Source organism: Vicugna pacos, chromosome 16 (assembly GCF_048564905.1).
Source record: "Vicugna pacos chromosome 16, VicPac4, whole genome shotgun sequence".
NCBI lineage: Eukaryota > Metazoa > Chordata > Mammalia > Artiodactyla > Camelidae > Vicugna > Vicugna pacos.
This window is the reverse complement of record NC_133002.1, coordinates 28,897,236-28,919,283: the sequence shown is the minus strand read 5'-3', so window position 1 is coordinate 28,919,283 and position 22,048 is coordinate 28,897,236. Positions and strand designations below refer to the sequence as shown.

The 22,048-nt window shown below is 39.7% G+C and overlaps 1 protein-coding gene across 2 annotated transcripts in view; it reads right to left on the bottom strand.

The window, feature by feature from the left end:
- The window catches only part of LOC140686264 (trafficking protein particle complex subunit 9-like), a 109,657-nt gene that overhangs the window by 54,114 nt on the left and 33,495 nt on the right, over window positions 1–22,048 (bottom strand). The window contains exon 1 of one of the 2 annotated variants that reach the window (XM_072939981.1): window positions 11,881–12,006. The exons of the other annotated variant lie outside the window; for it this stretch is intronic. The gene's annotated coding sequence lies outside the window, so the exon portion shown is untranslated. Of the gene's footprint in view, window positions 1–11,880; window positions 12,007–22,048 lie in introns of those variants that run through there. 2 annotated transcript variants of the gene reach the window in all.

Here is a 22,048-nt window from a genome sequence, read left to right as displayed (position 1 = left end):
CGATCCCCGGCTAGGATATGGAGCTTCCAACCAGCGGACCACTTGGCACTGACTGCGCATGCGCAGGAGGGCCAGCGATCCTCTCTGGGTTCTGTGAGAGAAGGTGGGACAGGGAGGGAGGGAGAAGATGGGAGCGGGTGGAGAGGACGGGAAAATTGGAGAGATACAGATGGACACGATGAGCAGAGAGTAGGGAGGGATCTGGAGAGGGGAGGGTCTTAGCGGAGTTGGAGAGAAAAAGCTTTACCTCTGGGGCACCCCTAGGCGGCAGACCTGCCTCTGTACCCTTCTGTAACCCTTCAAGTCCCGCAGCTCAAGTTTTACCTCCCTGATCCAGCCCTCCATCGGATGCTTCTGCAGAAACCCTATGGGGATCACACCCATTGCCCCCATGCGGACCTGGGTTTTCTCTTGCTCTGAGAACCAAGCACCCGCAGGTGTTGTCGCTCAGAACTACCTTGGGAAAGGTACATAATCCCCTTTTACACGCTGGGAAACAGGCAGGCAGGATCACTGCCTTAGCTCCACTGTCCCAGGTGTTGGGCTGGCGGGGAGCGGGATGGTACAAGATCAGAGCCCCAGACAGAGCAGACTGCCTGAGTGTTGGTGCATAGTCCCCATCCCTCCTGGGTAAACCATACCCAACCCTAGTGGAAACATCAAGGGCTCACAGTAGTTCCCTGGGTGTGGGAGAGCTGTCCTCATGTGAAGGAAAAGTCCAGCTGGGCTAACAAGCTAAGTCACAAATCTAAGTGTGATTAGTGTCGGTTTAATGATCTAAATTCTGCTGGGCTATCTCATATATCTGAAGTTTAGTGTCAGTTTATTGGGCTAACAACCTAACTCGTAATTCCAAGCTCAACAAGTGTCAGTAATGTGATCTACTACAAATTGATAAGCTCCAGTATACTGATTCCTTGCTTTTTGTTCTTTGAGCCTTATTGGCTAATTCCCCCTTACTTGTAATTAAGCCTTTAAAACCTCATGTGCACGTCTTGGAGGTGCTCAGAACTTCGGAGCAGGAGCCCCTCTGAGCCCACCGGCATAATACTTCTGAGTACACCAACACCCCGATTGGTGCTTTTCTTGGCTGGCCTGTTTCCATAACACTCAGCTCCAGTGCCCAGCTTTCTAGGTAGACAGGAGTGTTACCAAGTCGAAATTCTTTCTCCTCAGTGCAGGACAGGACAATAAGTTGGGAGACCAGATGTTGGGGCATGGAATAGCAAGTTTCTGTAGACCTAGATGGCAAACTAATGTCCTGGAAAACCATCTCCCCAAGTCACAATTCAGGCTCCTTTCCTATGTGCTTGGTTGTTGCAAACTTCTTAGTGTAGGAATTCCTTCTTCTTAGAATCCTTTCTTCTTGCAGCTATCTGCGTGGGTCAGATCCCTGCAATCCTCCAACAAAACAAAAGTTATTTTCTATTATGCAATTTGCTATCTTTTAATGAATGAAAAAGTGTTAAATATCCTTAAAGGTCAGAGCCTTCAGAATAGGATGTCCTGTTTATTTCAGGCTCTAGGCAACATTGTTTTACAAACAAGATGAAGCCTAGGAGACAGAGCATAGGGTTAAATTCAAAGGAACAGATCTAATATGGAGTCAGATATGTTCTTTTCTATTACACGTCCAGAAGCCACTTGAGGATTTAAATCCCTTTAAGTTAAAAATAACTAAAATTTTAAACTAATTTACATACATAGGTGGGAATGTGAAAAGCATATCTGGAAAAGCACCCAAAGGATAGTAAACAGTGGCATCTCCAGAGAGGGCTGAAAGAACAGAGGATGAGGGAAATCTTCTTTCACTTGTGTATTTTTGTGCTCTGAGTTTTTTTTTTTTAACCATTTGCTTGTATTTCTTTTTCAGTTAAAAAAAATGTGTAATGGAGCAAAGGAGTAACTAGCTTAGCAAATAGAGCAGCCATGGAATCACTGAGTCATCACTTTTGATTTAAGCCAGAAAGCATTTTTTGACTCTCTCCAATGTGCTCAGTCCTGTTTTAAGACTTCTTTTAATATTATTATTATTATTATTACTACTACTACTACTACTAGTAATATCACAATTACTATTATTAATATTATTTTATGAAATAATAACACTGTTTACCTCACCCCTGCCCATGGCTGGTGGAAAACCAACTGAGTTTTTATTGAGTTGTTTTCCAAGTAGTAGTGATGAGTTTATAAACAGAACACATCTTCAGGGTAAAATAGGCAGAGTGCTTTTCCAGCAGGCCAGACAGCTATGAAGGGTTTTCTACAGAGGCGCCCAGAAGCTGAGAGAGAATGCCTCCAGGACACTACAAAAAGCTGACCAAACTGTCTTCTCCATGGCACTACTGAAATAGGAAAGAACAAATCTGACTCCATATTTGATCTGTACCTTTGACTTTAACAAAGCCAAGTTAATATGCTCCGGTCTTTTCATGGGTTATGATGTCACTTAGGAGATGGACAGGTCAACAAGGAACCACTCTGCCGTGATTACGGAGCTGGGGAAAGGGATGGGCTGCAAGATGTATGACGCAGCGGCAACTGTGCCCGTGCTTCTAGGCAGGTATCCAAAATCGCCTCGACAAGGTGTCAAACACTTGTGCCCACGTCCTCATCAACAGACATGTATTAAAGACAAATGTAAACATATAAAAGGCCAATACCCTTGATGGGTACACCGTCCAAAGAGCAAAGTCTCAGTTTGACAACTGGCCATCTCGGTTCCCTGGGATTCATTCTTGAAGAACCTTAAAAACCACTCCTCTGTCCTCAAGAAGTGCTGCATATTTGTCCTATCTTTGGCTCAGGGATGGAGCACGTTCAAGTGAACTTTAATGTCTGCACAGATTTGACAGTCTTTCTCCAGGTTCACTTGTCCATTCCAAAGAGGCCTGAGCTAAGTCCATCCTCCGTAAGATCTATTCCCTCCAGTGACAGCTCATTGAGCCTGCAATTAAAAGCCAAGTGAACAAGACTGTCCTCAGCTAAAATGTTCACCCACCCTTCACTGTTTTCTTAATCTCCTCTCCTGGCTAATTGCAACAGACTAACACCTCCCTCCACCAAGATACCCAACTATGTCATTTTGTCTCCCCAAAGAGAAAGTAAGGTCCATAAAAGAGGAGACAACTACATAGTCACCTCTGAATTCCTAGCATATAGTAATGTCAATAAATAGAACTCAGATTATTGATAGTTTCCTTTAAAACCTTTCTGGTTATTTGAATGAGACCTTGGAAGAGAGGTGTTTGCTGTCCAGTATCTTGATCCACAAGACTCTGGAGGCCTTTTTCGGAATGGCTGTTCACTGATTCATTCAAAACACAACTTATCAATCAAGGAGTAGCTGTGGTTTTCTGCCAGGAGGTTGTTGTCACTCTAATGCCAGAACAGCTTTAAATTATATCCTTACTTTGGATTTGTTATTTTTCCCTAGTTCCAACAAAATTGACTTTCCTTACTTTCTTGCCTTGAGGAATTTTTTTTCCTCTTTCACCCTTTAGTAAACCAAGATACTCAGGATTGGCTAGGCCCATAATATGATCACCCATCCAACTCCTATTTTGAGAGGCCTGGGGCTCATCTCCTGCCCACCTGTCAAGGCAACTGAAAATAAGTCCAGAAGCCAAGCAGCACCCCACGGCTTCTAACGCTCACGTATCTCCCAGAATCCCTGCTTTCTCGTTTGTCTTGGCTTCTGAGAATTTCCCCTCACTTTCTTGACAATTAGTTGTGCAGGTTGAAAGATGAGGAAGGAAGGTTTTATTTGTTAATCAGCATTTTATAACACTTGTCTAATGAAGGTTTCTAAGAGTTTCTAGAACCCTCCATTGCCGAGACAGAAACCACACTAGACATTTTCTAAATTTAGCTCTCATGTGCATTTTTTCTTTGCTTTTGTTTTCTTAACTGCTAACAGACATTATTTAATTAAAAAAATATAAGGCCCCACAAAGGATATAACACTGAAGGGGCAAACAAAATTAAAGGGCAAAGACAGAAAAATGGTAACTACTCTACAAAGTTAATATAATACATACACTATGTATCAGATCAGCCCTTCTCAGTAACAGCTAATAGAAACATGACCATGTGGTAAAATTACTCTCCTGTCAGGACATGGCCAACAGAAAATACAATTAAACCAACACACTAATATCCTAAGTCTGGCAAGGTACAGAACGCTACAATCTAAATGTGTCTACTTCTTGAAATGAGGGAGACTCACCAGCTCTTCTCTGTGGAGCCTGATCCCACGGGAGGACGGTGAAGTGAGCTCTGTAAGTACCCAATTAGCAAAGTGAGTGATGAATAAATAGACGTGAGCTTTGATGACAGAGATGATACTACTATTCATTTGTCCTTTAAAGTATGACTTCACTTTCAGTGATCAATACTTCGGCGTCTTCAGGACTTGAGATTTTAGGAAAATGCACAGCCTGGGCCAAGACCTCCTATTTAAGCTCGTGACACTGCACGTAGATGTTTCAAGGGCACCTCCAACTCCACCTGCAAAGAGCTGTCTTCACGGTGCCCCTCCCATAGCCGTCCTGCCCAGGGCCTCTGGTCGGGGGGTAAGGTCTCCCTGCGTTTACCAACTCAGGCCCATCACTCACAGATGCGAATGGACCCCTCCTTCAAGGACCAGATATCCTCAGTCACCGAGTCCCACCACCCTAAACTGACCTACCAGATACTCACTGGCACTCACTCAGCACTGACTCTGTGCTGGAGACCATGCTGCACACTGCACAGTGTATCTCACTGGATCTCCACAACAGTCCTGGGAATTGGGTACATCACTGCTTCAATTGACTAGATAAATTGTTTCACTTCCTTGCCTGTGTCATTCAAACTGACACGGCTACTAAGCCATAAGCCTGGGCCTGAAAACCACTTGAAAATTGAACACTGCTACACCTCGCAGCCACCCTACACTGACTCATCACATCACCTCCTGCCAAGCCTTCTAAATGTTTCCAAGCATTCTACAAGACAAATGTGAACTACGAGAGCACCCCACTCTCCTACTTAAAATCTGTCAATGATGGTCCACTGCCCTTAGGAGAAAGCCCCACCGGGTTTGAGCACAGCCTAAGGCCCCAGCATCCGCGTTCCCTGCGTGGCCGCGCCACCTCACCCACCATACAGCCCTACACATACCGTGTCCAGGACAGGGATGCTGACTCCGCACAACCCAGGGCTTGTCTCACTCGAACAATGATCACTTTCTTCAGTGTTGATCTTCTTCATTGCTGACTCTCACAAAAATATTTTCTCATGATGAATCAATAGCTTTTTCCTTACAAATTCTCATCATTGATAATGAGCTCCCCCCAAAAGAGAGAAGACATAATTCTCAGTCTCCTTATTTGTAAAGTGAGAATAACAAGGAAATATGAGAGGTTTTAAGAGAAATAATATTCATGTGAGGCTGAGGGACAATTCCATCATACAGTAAGCACTCAATATGTACTTACTTAATATTAATAAGAATATATTACATTCCAGCAACCTTCAATCAATGTTTTATGACATTGTCTAACAGACTACTGACAAACTGTTGGACGAGCCCCTTAGAGCAGATCACCACAAGCATACTGGGAGAGGTAAGCGCTGACTCAGTTACAGCTGCAGCCACCCAGCACTACGGGGCGGGGGCAGTTTGCTCAAACTCTTACATATTGCTTGAGCATTTAGTTCTCGTTATTGAATAAAGACAGGTGTTGTTTAGTCAAATCTCCTGAAACATAAATCTTCAAAGATTGATGCAAATTAGGTTTCAAGTACAACACTCTCACTAGAATTTATCTGAAAATTATAGTCTTAGCTACTCCACACATCAAAAGGGCATTTTCTTAATGTATCTGACTAAATACACTGAAAGGGTTGTTTAAAAGAAATTAAGAAAAAGCCATTCTGAATAAGCTCTCAGTACCATCTGCACAAAGCCCCACCCAAGGGTCTCATTTCTCACTTCCACATATGTGTTTTCAGGTAGCTTAACTTGGGTCTTGGTTTCTTATATCATAGGGCGGGGAATAGTTGTGGATAGATTTATGTAGCAAATATATACCTAGGGTATTTGCTGTGAAGGACTTCTAGAAATAAGAAGATTGATATATAGTCCCACCCATAAGAAACTCAGCCTTTGCATTAAAAATAAAGTGAGAGATACATTTAACAAAAATTTACAAGATTTGTACATTGAACTTTTTGAAGTATCACCAAAATAAATTTTAAAAGATCTACATATATGGAAGACATTCCATTTTCTTGGAATGATTGACAAAATTTTTATAAATGTTAAGACTCCTCAAAGTGATCTATATATTCAGTGGAATCCCTATCAAAATTCCAGCTAACTTCTTTGCAAAAATTGAAAAACTGATCCCAAAATTCACATGGACGTGCAAGGGGCCCAGGACAGCAAAAACAACCTTGAAAAAGAAGAGTAAAGTTGGAGGACTCAGGCAAAAGAATCAATCTGGAATCTGAACACCCATATTTTATATAACAAATAAAATTAATTCAAAATAGATCACAGACAGAAATGTAAAAATTAAACCTATACACTTTCTAAAAGAAAACACAGAATAAATCTTTATGGGCCTAGGATAGGCTTTTGTTTCATAGATACAAACCTAAGAGCACAATTGATAGAAGAAAAAAGCAGATAAACTGGACTTCATCAAAATTAAAACCTTTTTCTTACAAAGGACATCATCAAGAAAGTGAAATGACAGGGAAAATGGGTATCTCAAGTGAGAGAGTGCATGCTTAACAAGAAAAATAAAATAAATCATTAGATAACTACCTCCCCTGTAAAGAAATTGTTTTAATGTTTAAAAAAAATATAGTGAAAGGACAATGTGCAGAATAGATGAAAAATTTTGTAAAGCATTTATCTAATAAGAGAGTAGTATCCAGGATATATAACGAATGCTTTCAACTGAACAATACAAGGAAATAGGCCCAATTTTTAAATTTACCATGAATTTAAATAGATATACAAATGGCCAATAAGCATATGAAAAGATGCTCAGCATCACTAGGGAAATCAAAAACAAAATGAGATCTCATTTTACACCCACTAGGATGGTTATAACCAAAACATGGACAATAACAAATGTCATTCAGGAGGCAGAGTAACCTCTTATGCGGCCAGAGGAAAGGGGCAATGGTGCAGCTTCTTTGGAGAAGTCTGGTATTTCCTCAAAAGCTTAGAGTTACATGGCTCAGCAATTCCACTCCTATATGTAGAGTCATCCCTCAATACCCTTGGGTGGTTGGTTTCAGGAACCCCACACCCTGGATACCATAATCCAGGGATGTTTGAGTCCCTTTACAATCAGTCATCTGGATCCATGTACTGGAAACTACAGATATGGCGGGCCAAATGTACAGCCAACAGAATGGAAGCATATTCTCATAAAAAATTTCACATCAATATTCATAGCAGTATCATTTAGAGTAGCCAAAAGTTACTAACAATATCCACCCATCAATGAATGGATAAACAAAATTATCAAGAATAGGCCCACAAGCTTTTGGTCATTGAAACTTTGACAAAGGAGGTCAGAGCATAGAATGGAGTAAAGACAGCCTCTTCAGCAAGTGGTGTAGGGAAAACTGAACAGCTGAATGTAAATCATTGAAGTTAGACTACTTCCTCACAGCATGCACAAAAATGAATTCAAAATGTGTTAAAGACTTAAACATGTAGACAAGATAGTATAAACCTCTTAGAAACAACCATAGGCAAAACATCTGACATACATCTCAGCAATGTTTTCCTAGAGCAGTCTACTCAAGCAATAGAAAAACAACCAAAAATATACAAGAGGGATCTAATTAAACTTACAAACTTTTACACAGATAAGAAAACAGTAAGCAAAACAAAAAGACAACCAACCTATGGAATGGGAGAAAATATTTGCAATAAATGAAACTGCTAGGGGCTTAATTCCCAGAATATGTAAACAGCTTTTATGCTTCATAAGAAAAACAAACAAACAATTCAATTCAAAAATTTACGGAAGTCCTAAAGCAACATTTCTCCAATGAAGACGTACAAGTGGCCAGTAGGCACATGAAAAAATGTTCAATATCATTATCAGAGAAATGGAAATCAAAACTGCAATCAAGTGTCACCTCTCACCAGTCAGAATAGCCATCTTTCAGAAGTTCACTGACAATAAATACAGGAGAGTCTCTGGAGAATTGGGAACACACCTACACTGTGGTGGGAATGCAGTTTGGTGGAGCCATTGTGGAAACCTGTATAGATGTTCCTCTAAAGACAAAATATTGACCTCCCATATGAACTAGCAATTCCACTCCTGGGCATATATCCAGAAGGAACCCTAATTCAAAAAGACACCTACACCCCAATCTTCACAGCAGCACTATTTACAATAGCAAGACATGGAAACAACCGAAATGTCCACTGACAGATGGCTGGATAAAGAGGTTGTAGCATATTTGTCCAATAGACTACTATTCAGCCATAAAATAATAATAAAATAATGCAATTTGTAGCAACATCAATGGACCTGGAGAATGTCATTCTAAGTGAAGTAAGCCAGAAAGAGAAAGGAAAATACCATATGAGATTGCTCACATGTGGAATCTAAAAAAAAAGAAAGAAAGAAAAAAAATATCTACAGAACAGAAACAGACACAGAGACTTAGAAACCAAACTATGGTAACCAGTGGGGAGAGGGTGTGGGAAGGAATAAATTGGGAGTTCAAGATTTGCAGATACTGAGTATGTAAAGAATAAACAGCAAGTTTATACTGTATAGCACAGGAGAATAAATTTAATATCTTATAGTAACTTATGTTTAAAAAGAGTATGAAAATGACTACAGGTAAGTTCCTATTTAACTGAAGTGTTGTGCTGTACACAAGAAACTGACACAACATTATAAACTAACAAGACTTCAATGAAAATATTTTTAAATAGACCAAAAATGAAAAAAAATGGAAAATGATATTATCAAACAAGAAGAATAAAGAACTGATTCAGGCTACAATATGGATGAACCTTGAAAGTTAATGCTAAAATAAACCAGACACAGAAAGCCAAATAGTGCCCTTTAAAGTGAACTCTATCTAAGCATTTATTTTACGACTCCTGTAAATTTTCCAGAGTTTTGAAATCTATCAATATCAAAATAAAATGTATTATACATTGAAAACTTAAAACGCTTCCTCACAGGAGGGCTTTTATTATTAAATGCAGAAACGCATATAAAGCTCTTGGAAAAACACTTTGCACCTCCACACAAAATCACTGCTGTCACTGCCACTCAGAGGGTGGTGCCAGCACTGATGAGAGCTGCCTCCACTCGTTCCCGTGCAGACAGTTGTGAAGGCCTGAGCTCTGACAGGCAGGATGAGCGTGAACCTGGGTCAGACACAGCCACGTCCCAGGCTCTGCGTTACCCAACTTTCTTATACAAACTGCAACATGTAATGTAAACACGCTAGATGGATGTATCTTACAACACAGGGAATACAGACAATGTTTTACAGTAACTATAAATGGAGCATCTATTGTACACCTGAAACTAATATCATATTTTAAATCAGCTATATTTTTATAAAAAATTAAAAAATATTTTTTAAATGCTATTACTTTAATATTCAATTCAGTTTTTAAGTAACTACTAAACAGCTCAGAATGTATAAAAGCATTTAATTGTGCTGTTTGTTTACATATTTATTTACATTCAGCCTCTTGCTAAAAGAGAATTTAAACAATTCTTTTATAAACAGCTTAAGAACCATAACAACAAAAAGGCAAAACTGAGAGTGAAGAGAAAATGGATATTCAATACTTAAATGAAACCAGGGGGAGATAAACTCATAAAAATGGATTCCATGAAGTCAGGGCAAGTGTTAAAGGCTGACTAGAAATTCAGCTGTAGGATTCTTGGCAACTAAACCAAAAAGAAAAGATGATGGGGCGGGTGGTAGAGCGTGTGCTTAGCGTGCACGGGGTCCTGGGTTCAAGCCCCAGGGCTTCCACTAACAGATAAATACATCTAATTACCTGCCCCCCAAAAGAGCCCCAAAGAAAAGAAAAAGAGAAATTTCTTTCCCAAAGAACCCTGATATTAAATTTGGATTAAATATTTTAAAAAAGCAAAAAAGAAAAATAGAAAAGATAAGTGACACTGTGAAGGAAAACCCCAGCTGGGCTAACAAGCTAAGTCACAAATCTAAGTGTGATAAGTGTCGGTTTACTGATGTAAGTTTTGCTGGGCTACTTGGTAAATCTGAAGTTTAGTGTCAGTTTACTGGGCTAATAAGCTAACCCGAAAATCCAAGGTCAACATTTGTCAGTAACGTGATCTGTTCCAAATTGATAAGCTTCAGTGTACTGATTCCTTGCTTATTGTTGTTTGAGCCTTATTGGCTAATAGCCCCATACTTGTAATTAATCCTATAAAACCTCATGTGCACATCTTGGAGGTGCTCAGAGCTTTGGAAAGGAAACTTCTCTGAGCCTGCCAGCATAATAAATCTCAGTACTCCAACCCTCTGTGTGATTCTTGTTTCTTGGCTGGCCTGTTGTTTCCATAACAACACAAGGGATAATGCCCTTGAGATAAATCTGCAGTGGCTGCTGGCAGGTCCCCATGTCTCACGTGAGAAAATCTGAAACATCCTTCTCACCACTCAGAGTCATCATAAGCCCACCCCACACTTCCCGCCATTAAATGCAGGAGCACGGTTAGGGCCCAGCCTTTAATGTCTTTGTCTCATCACAGTGATACAGGATGGAAGGGGGAAGAGCACAGCCATTCAAGGAAGGCCACAGCAATTGACATCAAAATGGTGAAGGATTCAACCCCCAAAAGGCCTTGAGGCTCAGGATGAAGAGATTTAACTTCTAGCAGATCTTGAGATTCAGTAAACACCCATTGTAATAGTAACGTGGTGAATAACATGCCCCAGGCACATGGCAGTCCCAATGATAGCCACAAAAGGTCAAAGGGTGGGAAATGGCCAACTCCCTGGGAATCCCAGCCCCTTGCCCTAGGGCTGGTCCTTCTACTTATTAGCATATGAAACCACCAAGCCCAAGAAAACAAGCAACACAGCGCCACCTCGCGGTCACCACTCTCTCTCCCTCTTTGGAGAAGGCCCACACTCTGTCTGTGGAGTGTGTACCTACTTCTAATCTGTGCATCAAACCCCCACACCTCGTGACGTTTCTCTTGCATTTCAATGTATCTCTCTGAATATATATACCTTTACTCAACACTGGCTTGCTCTTGAATTCTTTACTGCATGAAGTCAAAGAACAAAATCTGTTGGGGCACATCCCAGGGGCTAAATGAAAGCGTGGGGCACAGCCCTTCTCATGCCCAACGCTTTTTATTCTTGTATCAACAGGACTGGGCTGTGAAGCGAGGTCTGAGTCCCCAGCTAAGGGACAGAACCAGCCTCCAGGGCTCCAATTTGCGGGCAGCCTCTCGCCAGCTTGGGCCTTGGGGTCTGCCAGGATCTCTGTGTTTCTCTGTTGTGCTGACTCCCCAGCCAGACAGCGTAATCCTAGGCCTGTCCCCACAAAACCCTTCTCTCCAAAATACAAGCACATCATGTCACAATCCTCTTGTTCAACCAGGAAATGTTCAGCCCACTTTTTTCTCCCCAATAAAGTACCCAGCTGTCCTCCCTCCCATCACATCACTTCTTTATTTGTGAGAACTCTGCACTTGCCACACCCCATCCTGAACACAGGTGTCTTGTTGGCTGTGACCGAGATGTTTCTTTCTCAAACAGCCTGCGTCCTTTCACTTTCCCCTTGTTACCTTAAAAAAGCCTTTCCTGAGTCACCCACCCCTCTGATTATGAACTCACAATGTGCTGAGGTTGCAGTCACTGTGCATACATCCCAGTTTTGGTTAGGTTTCCATCGCAAGATCTTCATTAAGGAGCTGCATCAAGAAGTTTAAAGAGGCTATTCTTACATCTGAGTGGAGGAGCCTGCAAAAAATTTAAATGGCTTTGAAGAGAGAGTTAACCAGGGACAGAGATGTCGCGGGTCCTAGTCAAAAGTGTCATGAGGAAAAATGTTCTCCCAAGGCTCAGAGTGGCTTCTGAACACGGAGTCGGCAGGGAGGAGGTGACAGGCAGTGAGTAGAGTGAATGATACAGGTTACGCTCCCCCAGCTGGGGAAGAATAGGTTTTTTCCAGTTTTCCAAACAATTTCTTACTACCTTTTTCTATTATTGCCACATACCATTTCCAACGAATTAAGCATATCAATGTCAGTCATTTGGGCCACTTGGGAGAAGCTACACGATGCCATTCACAGGGCTGGGGCATGACAGCCACACCAGTCTAGATTGAAAGAACAGTTGGGGCATTTGCAAGGTAATCACGGGCATGCAGCAAACTCCCCGGGTTCAATGACCTCATCTCAAAGCTGGGGTCAATAAAACTTCCAAGCAATGTGCGTGATGATTATGGCCCACATCTGTTTACTAGGTAAGTGCCCGTGAAAGCTGCCACTTAATGGGGAATGAGTACGATCAATAAGGCCCTGTCTACCTACCCACACGCGCCCTGCCTTCCTACCTTGCTGCAACAGCAGAGCTTGTTTAGCTGAAATGAACGCACCCAGACCAGCCCAGAAGGGAAAGCTCCCAGCTCTGCACGGCGAGACGTGTTCCTTTCCTTCTCAGGGCTGATCACAGTTTGCTGTCGTCTGTTTTTATGTTTATCCCTTTTGTAACTGCCTCTCCTCCGGAGTTTTTGCTCAAGCAGCACAGGGCCAGGGGTGTCTTGCGGCCTGCTGGATATTCTGGGCAGGGAAACAGCCAACTCCATATCTGGCTCTGGTGCTGAACGGAGAGAGCAGAAGGCCCAGGGGCCCATGCTGAACAGAGGCCACTGCACCCAAAATTATGGTCTGAATTTGGGCAAATTACACAGTCTTCTTTACCCTGAGATTCCTCATCTGTCCATGAAAATAACTGCCCATGTCACACAGAGTTACAAGTATTAAAGGAAATCAGCAAATTCACAACCTAGCCAAGGGGCTACAAGTGCATCCTCAACAGACAAATGCTGCCTTTACGGCTCTGACACACGCTAAGCGGGGCGGCCCCACACAGTGAACACTGCTAAGTGCCAGTGTGTTAAATGCTTCATGTGTGCTATAATACTCTTTAGATCTTACAACAATCCCAGGATGAAACGAATATTATCATGCCAATTTCACAGATTCACCAACAGGTTAAGAGAGTATGCATTCTGTTCCAAGGCCCTATGTTGAAGAAATGGCAATTTAAACCGGAATCTGGGCCCAGGCCTTGGCTCCATCTCTCTCCCATCCACCTGACCACTTGCCTATGAATTCCACCTGTCCAATATACAAGTTTGCAGCCGGCCATCTCTTAAATGCAATGTGTGCCACCATTTGTCAATGTTGTTTAATTACCATAAAATGTTCTCAGAAACCACTACAGTAAAGAAAGGTGGACTTAAGGAATTCTGCATTGCGTTCTCCTGTAATGTGCAGAATCCCTTCCCTACACCTCCAAATCCAAGTATATGCTTCCTCCATGTTTATGTTTGCACACGGCTTATTAAAGCAGAAGGTATCTGCAGTAATTCCATCTCGGTTGCTTTCCAAGGTTGCAGATTATCCATAATCGGTCTGTGAACGAAAATACTACAATGTGATTGAGAATACTGCAACCATGTCAGTAAACAAAGAATACTGATACCAAGTCATTAAAGGCTGCCGTCACCCCCCAGCGTGGACAGGCCTGGAGCCCAGCCACAGCAGCAAATCACAATGGTGTCCTCTGAGCAGACTCAGAATAAGAAAGGACGGGCTACTGGCCTGAGATAGCTAGGTGCTTGTCTAAAAAATGAATTCAGTGAGTCCTAATATTTGCTTCCTCCCATTCATACAAAATCACTAAATTCGTGAACTTGAGACACCTGGCTTTCTTTAGATAACAAGTAATCTTTTATTGTTCCAACAACCTGGTCTTTGTTGTAAAGCTCCTATGTATCCTAGCTCTTCCTCAACCTCTTGGGAGCAGTCCCTCAGAGAGTTCTGAAAGGCTGTCATCCCGGCTCGAGTCCTCCCGCCAAATAAAACAAAACTCTTAACTTTTAAGCTGCACATGTATTTCAGTCAACAGTTTTGGACACCATGAAGGGACCCACAGCAGATTTCTCTCCACCTGAACTCTCCGAGTAACCGAAGCCTTGCTACCAGCACTGGCCCTTTGTGCCCATCTGCCTCCTCGGGGAGTCCAGATGAATTTTGCTGAGTCTCTCCTGGTTCTCAGATCTCACATATTGGTTGATGATCCTAAGTTTTATCTGGCGGTGTATCCAGGTGCGTGGCCCTCCAGTTGAAAGAAACTGAGGTGAATTACCCACCCAGTGGAGACATACTGGGTGGGGCCTGTTTGAAAGATAACAGGAAATACCCACCTTGAGGATATGTCCAAAGTGGGGCTGGTGGAAACATATGAGGAAAATACTCACCCAGTGGAGACATCCCGAGTGGGTCCAAGTTGAAAGACACTGGGTTCAGGACTGAGTGGTTAGGTAAGTGGCTGGTCTAATATTTTCCTCAATTTGGTTACCTCCATTGAATTTTTCAGGATAAAAGTAAAACTCTTCTGAGGAAATTTTTAACTCCAAAATTCGGACCATCCTCCTGGCTGGTAACAGCATTCTCGGGTGACAGAGAATCTTCCAGGAGTGGTAGAGACAAAGGCTTCATGCCACAGAGTTGTCCCTGTGGGAAATCTTACTAGCAAATTTATTCTGAGAACCCGACCTTACAATGGGGAATAGAACTTTCAAAAAAAATAAAGAACAAAAAAGAAAAGAAAAAGAAATGACAGATTGCCAGTCTCCAACTATTACCCCAGCCAGATTTATGTACATACAAAACTTACAACATTAATCGGGAATAAGAAAACAAAAAACTCACTCTGAAAATAACCAGGCCTGATAAAAACATTTTTTGGAATTCTGAACTTATAAAAACAAAATCCCCTTTAGGGGGAACTTGGATTTCTCTTCCTGTGTCCTTGAAATGTAAATGTTTTATCTTTCTCTGGGTGTTTTAAGTGTGTGTATGTAAGTATATATATGTTTAGTTTAGTTTTTAAAGGAAACCTTGGACTCTGCCGTACAAAAGTTTCAAGTATTGTGTACATATGGTGGCCACACAAATAAATTGGGATTCTAAGCAATTCTTTGATTGTACCAATTTTCAGATATTTTGCCATCTTAAACTTTGCTGCATCAGCCTGGACCACGAAGGCTTTAAGCTTTTGGAGATTAAACCTTTGAATTTTATTTAGGCAACACCCCGACTCTCATGTGGAAGGGCCTCTTCATCTTATTGGTTTAAAATCACTATATATATATTTATATATATATATGTGTATATATATATATGTATATGTATATATATATATGTATATATATATACAAATATATATATATATATATTTGTATATAATTTGATGGCCATATGATGGATTTTTTAATTTGGAAAAACTTTTTAATTGGTGAAAGTTTAAAGAGATCTCATTATAAACAGCTGTTTTATTGGTACCTATTAAAATAAAGTTTAAATGCAGAAAAATATATCTAATGGTTAACCTAAGAACTCAGATAAAAAAAATAACTGGTTTGAAAAGCTACATTTGTGTTTTTCCTTTCTGATAAATGTTTCTAGGGATGCTAATAAAAACTTAGAATAATTAATGTTATGTAGGTTGAATAACTGGAAAATTGATTGTAAAAATGTCGAAAAAACAGATAAGTAGCTTATCCCAAAACGATAAATATTTTTATATGGTTATTTTGAATGAGATAAATAAAATGGACATTTTTGGATTTACATACAGGGTTTTGATACTACACTACGTAAAGTTAAAAAAAAAAAAGGGCCAAAGAGATCACCTACTCCCCCCCAACAATAAACTTTAAACAAGTCCGTTTTATTTACCACAGTTTAAAATATATTTATATGTAGACTGAAATACTTGATCAATGATTGGGACAACAGACCAATTAATGAAATTAAAAATCGAGAAGGGCCTAAGCTCTTTGGCTGAAACTTGGGCATCCTAGAGACTTCTATAAAATTATATATAATGCAAACACACAAAAAAAAAGGTTTCTGGCACTCCTTCTAGAAATAAGAATTATTGATTAAACTTAATAAATATAAAAATTAAAGTTATAAGATTTAATAAAATTGAGATAAAAGTTTGTGAAATTGGTATATTTAAATGGTCTTTATATAAACCTTTTGCTTATGTTGTGGGATAGATATGTTTCAGTGGAAAAACGCTTCCCCTTCTTGGTATTATAAGGCTGGGCATATATCTGTCCCTCTGAAAATATTAATTGAACAAATTAAAGGAAACCAATATAGTTACATGAGCCATCCAATATAACGTAAAACTAAAAACTAATTTGAGTGGCTAATAAAAAAATATAGGTTTACCCTGGGTTTAACTTATAACTCAAGGAAAAGAGACCTTAATAAATGCCTTATGCAAGCTTTGGAAGACATAATAAAGAAAACCTTAAAGTTTTATTACATGGAATTCTTTGTTTACAGCTCTTCTCACTGATACAAAAATGCCAATTAAGGAGATAAAATTGGGTCTGGGTGACAGAGCAGTTCTCTGGGGACATGGAAGAGAGTGTCTTTGTCTTGAAGATCAGAAATATAAATACAACAAACAGTGACCTAGGACTGAGCTTAATTAGCTCAACGAAATAAAACTTGAGGCCAAGAAATTTTTGGCATTTTAGAACTCAGAACTCTGACGGGTCCTTCAGACTTTGTGAAGAAATCTTAACTATCTGTTTCATAAATAGTAAGCCTTAGTGATTTGAGCAAGCAAATTCAGCTTACTCCAACTATTATTATAAATATCTTATAAGTAAGTTTTTAAGTGAATCTATGAGATCTCTAGCTTTTGTCTTTTTATAAGCCTGCATACAGATTATAGAAGTGAGATATTTCTACTGCTAAAAAAAAAATTCAAAGTCAAAGAGCTCTGCTTAATTGATGTAAAAATATACGAGCTTAAAAATTAAGTATTTTTATAATAAAAACTTAACAAATTGACTTTCAGCGTCATGTGAATTGGAAAATATTCAATATTAAGATAATATTTGATATTGTTTAGTTTAAGTATGTTCTAATTAATATAGACATCTTTAAAGTCATCAATATTATGTATAATACCTTTACTGTACCTAGGTTTAATGAAAGTCAAATAAGATCCTGTTATATCTGTTGCAGATTTGTCAAAAAAAAATAACAGTAATGTGCTGTGGTAAAATTTTAAGTAAATTAAATGCAAATGAGATGAGAGCTTTGGGTAAATATTTAAAATATATTTTTAAAATGTATGCTTAAAATAATCTCTAAATGTTTGATATCTTTAAATTCTAGTGTTGTGCTAAATTAAGTTAAATGACAAGATTTTATTAAATATCTATGCCATTGTCAGATAAAATAAGATTGAAATATGAATTACTTAACATTTAACTTCCTCTTACAGTGAAACTAAAGGTGTTTAGAAATATTAATCAATGGTTGGTGCCACACAGAAATGGTCTCTATTAGTAAGGGAATGATCTCAGTATCCTAGGAAAGTAATATAAATGTGTAAAGGAAGATGTAAGAATGGAATTATACTTTGTTAATGAAAAATTGTGACTTTCTCCTGAAGCTGGTTACTTCTGAATGGAAGACAAAATAAGGGACACACTAATATAAGTATAGAAAGCTGTGGAAGGCTTGTGGAAAAGGAACCCTGAGGAAAGTTTTGTACGAGGTCAGAATTGGCTAAGTTTAGAATCAAATTGGGCAACGTAAATGAATCTTAGAAGTAAGCTGGTACAAGATTAGATTTGGTTTTCTCTCTGTTAAGAGGAAAAAATTTTCTTAAAATATTAATCCACCTTCAGTAACAGATTGTAAAACTTCTTATACCTCTTAGCTGACCTGTTCTGCCTTTACCTTTGACATATTTTCTTGTTAATGAATTAGTACTACTTTACAGTGATCTATATGTTTATCTGATCAAGTGTTCTGAAATCATTCAAAAAACTCCCCAAATATAAAATTATAATTAATTACATTAAAATTAATTTAATTAATTAAAATTCTTTTAATCTCTAGATAAGTTTGGGATGCTACAGAAGGCCCCTGAAACATCCCAAAGAGAGATTTTTAACTATAAACTTTCATTTGGCATTTTAAATAACATGGAATTGTCAAATGAATCATAAAACTTCTAAGGTTATATTGAATGAGAAATATTATTAATATAGGTATTGTAGAAATTATATGGACTCCCTAAAATTCTGGTTTATCTGAAATGTTACCAGTGATAATTATGGGTATAGTGAACAGGTTTCTTTATTGATTATAGTGTAACGGTGTTTAACCATGCTTTTAAATCTTTTATCATTTATAGACAGTTAATTGTTTTCTTCTGATGGTTTTGCAAAATGCTTTCTCTTCAAGGAGATTTACTGATTTCTAATAAATTTCAAACTACAGCACTGAACTAAACTGGGTAAGAAATTTTAAAGTTCTAATGAAAACTCTCATTAAAAGAATTAGTTACATGGGACTGAGTAACCTGGTGAATATGGTTATAATTTTTGATTTTGTTTCAAATACTAGTGGCTTTTAACCTGTTTCCAAGACATAAAGAATCTCTTCTCCTTAAGCTAGTTATGGTTCACAGCAATTTGATAAATTATACCTATGTATACAGACTTGGAACAGTTATCTTTTCTCTCTATCTGATCCCTCAAAAGACTAAAAATACTGAGGTCCCCAGTGGCTCTATCAGACAAATTAGAGAGATCATCTCCTAAGAGATATAGGAGTATAAAGGTATTTTAAGGATTTTAAAGGGAAAAGAATTTACCTAAATCTGTAAGGCAAAAATCCATGAAAAGCCTTGACGTGGCTTTCTTGGTCTTAGAAAACCTTATTAACATTCTACCCTGAGACTCCGTACTAAAACTTCCAACACAGTCAATTTAAAAAGCCTATATGATCAAATAATCAGATTTAACTTGTAAAGAAATTAATCTTGATTTGGCTATATTTGAGAAAACTGAGGGTAACTTTAGAGAGAAAAAAATTATATTTTAGTGGATATTAAATTCTAGTTTTGTTAATTGAGGTCCATATTTACTAAGACACTTCCCAGATCATTCCTTGCTGTTATGTCACTTTACTGTACAGTTTAATTGAATTATGAAAAGAATACTCTAGGTTTGTTTCTGAAGCTCAGTAATCTATCCTTGGGTAAAGTTCCAATGCCCCATGACCTGCAGCCAGGGGATTATACATACTGCAACAGGCATGACTTAAAGAACTGTCTCCAACCTGAATGGAAAGACCCTTTTTCAGGTACTCTTAACTAGACCATACAAACCAAAGCTGAAGGAAACGGAGTCTCGCATTAATTTCCTATCTGAAACATCCCCTGCAGTGCACGGGCCTATAGAGCGCTGCTCACCTTAAAACAATGCCCAAATGGAGAAAAAGCTTCCAGACCAGGATGAGAAGAAGACGACATCTGAGCCAGACAGCTGACCCAAGACACCGGACCAGGACTGTATAAAAATTACTTTGATAATTTCTCCAACCTTTGATTATGAACTACTCCACTTGTTAAGTTTATGATAAATTACCTATGTCTAGTACTTCTGTGTTACCTTGGTGGGTTTCCCTACTCCAAGGCTCTAACTAGATAGCCCTCAGAAACGTTATTCTAAAAAGAAATTATAGTTCTGTTTAGGCCACTGTTGATCTTACAAGGTGGGAGATTTCACCTGGCCAATTAATACCTGCTCTGACCCTGACCATAAATATGAACTTTCTCATAGGATCAAACTCAGAAACACAAGCAAAATTTTAACCCAAAAATACAACTTCTCGACTATTAAATTCTTACTCATGACTTTATTAACGTTACTAGCTTTATTACTTATATCCTGTCTATTTTATAAAATTGTTGTCTGTTACATTTCCCAATGTGTAACTAGGCCCACAAGATTGATGATGGCTAAACATCTTGAAGAAACAGGTAAAATTTATAACCCTGAATAAAATAAATATAATAGTGTGATTCTAGGTATGGAAATGAGCAAAGAAGGTTAAACACTTCCTGGATCATAATAGACTAGTAAGACAGGTGATCCAGAGAACTTTTAGTATCAACAGGGCCTGATAAAAAAACTAACACCTTGAATGGCAACTCAGAAGATTCTTCACCTGAACTAGGAATGAGCCATCCTAGCACCGTGGGACAAAATTCGTCATGAAATGTCTCTCAAAATATTGGTCGAATTTAGGACCAAGGGGGAACACTGTGAATGAAAATACTACAATGTGCATGAAAATACTGCAACCATGTCAGTAAACAAAGAATGCTGAATCCAAGTCAAAAGCGGCTGCTGCCAACCCCCAGCGAACATGCCTGCAGCCCGGCCTCTCAACCACTCACAGTGGTGCCCTCCGAGCAGACTCAGAGCAAGAAAGGACAGGATACTGGCCCTAGATAGCCAGGTGCTTGCCAAAGGAATGAATTCAATGACCCAAATGTTTGCTTCCCACCATACATAGAAAAGCAGTAAATACTTGAACTTGAGATATCTGGTTTTCTTTAGATAACAAGCAATATTTTATTGTTCCAATTACCTGGTCTTTGTTGTAAAGATTCTATATATCCTAGCTCCTCCCCTACCTCCTGGGAGCAGTCCCTCAGAGTGATCTGAGATGCTGTCATCCCGGCTCGAGTCCTCCAGCCAAATAAATCAAAGCCCTTAACATTTAGGCTGAACGTTTATTTCAATGACGTTCCAGAATAGACACAACTCATCAATTCTGTAATGGAACACACTGAATCAGGAACCAAAAGCGTGTTTTAGTCCGGAAAATCTCCAGGTTCCTATTTCTTCCTGTCATTATACAATCCCTCCAGAACTCATTACTTTGCTGTCTGCTCCTCTGGCAACCAAACTCAGAGAAGTGTCAACTCTGCAGAGCACCATGCTGGGGAGAACCCCCCGCAGAAGCACTGCAGGCTGCCTTCCCTCCCGCATGCTCTGCTGATCCTTGGTGTCCTCCGTGGGGACCAGGCCAACAGAGCTGTTCCCAACAGCTGCAAAGTCGCACACGTTAAATAAATCATTTTATTTTATATGATATTTTACGTATATACCCATCTCTGAAAACAGCTTTGCCAGAAGCCCAAATCTTCAACAATAATCTGCAAAGGCAAATCAGGTCCCCAAGGGAAAACATGTCTTAAGTCAATGCAAAGGCCTCCAAAGTCCTCTCCAAGAATATAAACCAAACTGCCTGCAGGTCTGCAGCTGCAGGAGGCTACATGTCTGCTTTTAAAGCAACCCCTTCCTGCCCTCGGGTGCTACAATGCCCTTTTATGCCCTCCCATCGCAGGGCAAGAGCAGCCGCTGCAGAACCTTGCAGGGCAGCACTGACAGGACTGGACAAAGGGGATCAGAGCTAAACTAAGCATTCTGATGACACGAGCTTGTCACTGTGTCACTTTACAGATGTAGATATATATAGAGAGAGGTGGGGTGATATTGCTCAAAGTCACACAGCTAATAAGTGACACAGTATATAACTCTGCTCCTCCCTCCTGTGTGACGCCCAACTGGGACACCCACAGGGTTCTCTCGTGGCTGCCTGAACAGTCTTTTCCTATCACTCATGACACACCACAGTGTCTGAACTTAGCATGCTTTTGCAGCATCTTTTCCCTCCAGTTTCTCAGGAACAAGGCTGTTTGGGCCTGTATGAATTCCGGCTTCCTGAAATCTCCATGCTCAGGCTGGCCTTGCCTGTGCATCTGGCATGCTGCTCAGAGGCTCTTCCTCCCCTGCAGGAGGACGTTTCTAATCTTCACAGGGACACAACCTCAGGAGAGCTCTCCTCTCGCCCTCAGCACGGCAGGTGTCCCA